The 4,119-nt window shown below is 48.4% G+C and overlaps 1 pseudogene; it reads left to right on the top strand.

Moving 5' to 3' along the window:
* The first annotated feature begins 913 nt into the window (after nt 1-913).
* LOC139020316 (ATP-dependent RNA helicase DDX54 pseudogene) lies at nt 914-3,172 on the top strand (annotated as a pseudogene).
* Nucleotides 3,173-4,119: the final 947 nt, after the last annotated feature.

Here is a 4,119-nt window from a genome sequence, read left to right as displayed (position 1 = left end):
GGAGGGGGACAGAGCCAAAAGGATGACTTCTGGTACTGAGAGCTGGCACTGCCAGATTAAGTCAACCCTGAAGTCTGCCCTACTCACGGACTTCCAGTTATGTTAGTCAATACATTTCATCATTATTTAAATCACTTGAATTTCTGTAGCTAGCAGTTGAAAGAATTCTAATTAATATACAACAAAATTAGTGATCCCATTTAAATCACTAGAATACCTGGTGTAAAACTTAAAGAAAATGGTTTACCTTAAAGTAATTCAGCTTCTTTATATTTCTTTTTGTTCATGGGCTAATTGTGGTTTAGAGAGGCATCAATTATTTTGAAACTTAAGATTCTCCATCACTTTACCTCTCACATTTTAATAGGTGCTCTCAACAATTCTGAGATTTTTACCTCCTGTCTTTAAGATTATGATTTCACTAGCCAATTGTATGTTAAGCCCACACAGACAAAATTGTGTAGCCCTGATGAGATCCTCAGAGCATTCAATGGATCATCCAAGCACCTCATTAAATTCTGTGTATTCTTAGAATACATAGAATTCTTAGAATACACAGAATTTAATGAGAAAGCCCCCTACAGTTTACCTTGAAATCTTGGGGTTACTCCATTCAAGTGAGTGCTTTCTGGGCTCTGTTAGACTTAAAAACATTCAAACGATACAATGTTGGTAATTTAATGAAGGAATGAGGTAATGAAGGAATTTACAGAATAAGAAAAATCCTATATAATAAAAGGCTAATATGCAAATCCACCCAACAGCAGAACAACCAGTCACGATGATGTGCACTGTGGTGGCCAACCACCTATCGGGCGCTGCCCCAATTGGCCCCCCTCACCCTGGGCTCAAGCGTTGAGCGTCTGCACCCCCCACCCCCATTGTCTCTGAGAGGCTGAGGCCACTCCAGCGAATGAGCTGCGACCAAATCTTCAGCACCCTGGAGCAGACGGCTGCAAGAACAACAGGGCCAAATTCACCCACGGCAAGTGCTCCACCCTCACCATGACTGACCTGGCAGCCTGGGGCCTGGACATCCTGCTACTGGACATCTCATCAACTTCAGCTTCCTGGCCAAGGGTAAGCTCTTCCTGTACCATGTTGTTGGGCCTGGGCTGGCTGAAGTGGCACAGCCTACTCCTTGGTGGCCCAGATGCGGTCCCCTACCTGCTAGACCTGTACCTGTTCCTGAGCCATGCCCTCACCCTTGCCCGCCCTCACGAGGAGCCCTCAGGTGCGGTAGGCATGGACGGTGTGCTGGGCCGGGGGCCACAGAGCATGGTGGACAGTGCGGCCTGTAGAACACCGTGGAAGCATTGCTGGAGCTGTGGGGCCTGGGCCATGTGGCCGACAATGCCCAGCAGCAGTATGTGCGCTTGCAGCTGGTGCCCACACCAGAGTCCATCAAATGGTCCAAGGAGCTGGACCTCATGGAGTTGGGCCTGAACCCCCTCTTCAGCTCGAGCTTCAAGGAGGAAGAGCTATAGCGGCTGAGGCTGGTGGACAGCATCAAGCAGTACCGCTTACAGGCAACCATCTTTGAGATCAATGCCTCCAGCCAGGACCTGAGCAGCCAGGTGATGCGGGCCAAGCAACAGAAGGACTGCAAGGCCATCGCCAGCTTCCAGCAGGGCCGGCAGAAGTGGCAGGAGGGCCTGGCTGGCCCAGCCCCGAGCTACCCAGCACAGCAGGCAGAGCAGCCTGGGGAAGAGGAGGAGGAGGAGGAGGAGGAGGAGGAGGAGGAGGAGGAGGAGGGAGAGAGAGCATGGAGGACGTCTTAACAGAGATCGTGGGCTGGAAATGGCAGCAACCAGGACCTGAGCAGGGAGCAAGAGCCAGAAGGAGGAGGTCCAGCCGCTGGACCAGGATTTCTATGTCCCCTATCGACCCAAGGACTTCAACAGTGAATGGGGCCTGAACATTGGTGGGGACAGGGGCGCCTTTGAGCAGCAGGTGGCTGGCGCTGTCCTGGACCTGATGGGGGATGAGGCCCAGAACCTGACCAGGGGCCGGCAGCAGCTCAACTGGGACCAGAAGGAGAAGCGGTTTGTGGGACAGTCAGGACAGGAGGACAAGAAGATGATCAAGACAGAAAGTGGTCGCTACATCAACAGCTCCTACAGGCAGGACCTCTACCACAAGTGGAAGCAGAAACAGAAAATTGCCATATGCTCAGTGCCTGAGCCCCAGAAGGCTGCCAGCAGTAGGACCTGTTGGCAGTGCTGTTTTGGTCCAATCTGGTGGAGGCATGTGCAAGGAGGCAACCAATTGATGTGTCTTTCTCACATCCATGTTTCTCTCTCTGTCTCTTGCCTTCCCTTCTACTCTAAAAATCAATTAAAAATGTCCTCAGGTGAGGATTAACAAAAAAAACCCCACAAAATATACATACATACACACATATACAAAAATACATGAATATTGGGGGGTTAGGGGGCAGGGCTCCACAGTGCATGAATTTCATGCACCAGGCCTCTAGTATAAATATAATAATATACTTACTGTCAGGTGAAGAAAAGTTCTTATTTGGTCCTATTCTTTTTATTAAAGGATTAGAGGCCTGGTGCACAAAATTTATGCACTCAATGGCAGGATCTCTCAGCTCAGCCTGCACCCTCTTGCAGTCCGGGAGCCTTTGGAGGATGTCCGACTGACAGCTTAGACCCGCTCCCCACGAGTGGCCCTAAGCTGGCAGTTGGACATCCTTAGCGCTGCCACAGAGGCAGGAGAGGCTTCCACCACTGCTACTGCACTCACCAGTTATGAGCCTGGCTTCTGGCTGAGAGGTGCTCCCCCTGTGGGAGCACACTGACCACCAGGGAGCAGCTCCTGCATTGAGCACCTGCCCCCTGGTGGTCAGTGAGCATCATAGCGATCGGTCATTCTGCCGTTCGGTCAATTTGCATATCAGCCTTTTATTATATAGGATGTGTACTTTGTGCCTGTTGTATCACATTAGAAGAAATAGAACTTTCCATTTACCATTAATTTGTTAAAACTGACCTTCACTGGAGTAACGGCTGTCTAAACCCTATGTTGTGCAATTTTCTTTAACCTCTTATGATTAGGAAGTATTTTATGTGGTATTATTTTGGACCAAATGAATGCTCATATTCCCATTCATCATTTACCTAAGGATTTTAGATTTGATAAACCTTGTCTGAATCGATAAGTTAGTGAGAGTTTGTGAAATGATGTTTCCCTAATTCTTTCTTTCCTTCCACATTTATTAACTTGAATTTAAAGTAGAACTTTCCTTCATCAACTGGCCTGGCCTCAGTTTCCTTCTTATAGGATTATTAGAGGCCCGATGCACAAAATTTATGCAAGAGTAGGTCTTCCTTCCCCAGCTGCTGGCACCGGCTTCCCTCTGGCACCCAGGACCTAGGCTTCCCTCCCTTCAGCTGCTGGCAAGTACCCAGGACCCAGGCTTTCCTCGTAGTCCTGGCTTTATCCCAAAGGAGGGAAAGGAGGGAAGGACGTCTGGAAGGATGTCCGATCTAATTAGCATGTTACATTTTTATTATTATAGATGAAGTTGCCTATATCATGTCTATAAATTGCTAAGTTCAGTAATATAAAGGCATATACAAAATTATTGGACATGTTTACAATGCCTGAAGCAAAAAAGCACATAGCTGTTTATATGTCTAAACTGGGTCCTCTGGAAAAGGAAGTACATCTATTATGCATTGTTCTGAATGTAAGTTTATAAAGGCCAATGTTACCTCAATTCTGGGCATAACTTTCTTGTAATTGAAGATGCCCATTAACAGGTTTTCCTCACAGAGTAATAAGGGAATATTTGTCTCTGGATATATCCAGAGGCTGGGCCTACCATGGTTGTTAGTCTTCAAGTCCATCCTCTTCAGTTGGAATCTATAATAATAAAAGCATAATATGTTAATTAGACCGGATGCCCTTCCAGACGAAGCCGGGGCTGCGTGGAAAGCCTGGGTCCCGGTTGCCTGCTGGTGGCCGGAGAGAAGCCTGGGTCCTGGGTGCCTGCCAGCCGCCAGAGGGAAGCCCGGGTCCCGGGTGCTGGAGGGAAGCTGGTGCTGGCAACCAGGGGAAGGAAGGCCTACTCTTGCACGAATTTCGTGCATTGGGCTCCTAGTA

The sequence above is a fragment of the Myotis yumanensis genome, unplaced genomic scaffold, assembly GCF_028538775.1.
Source record: "Myotis yumanensis isolate MYYU_CA2020_CCGP unplaced genomic scaffold, mMyoYum1.0.hap1 SCAF_12, whole genome shotgun sequence".
Lineage (NCBI taxonomy): Eukaryota > Metazoa > Chordata > Mammalia > Chiroptera > Vespertilionidae > Myotis > Myotis yumanensis.
Note: the sequence above shows the minus strand (reverse complement) of the source record. Positions and strands in the feature narration are given on the sequence as shown.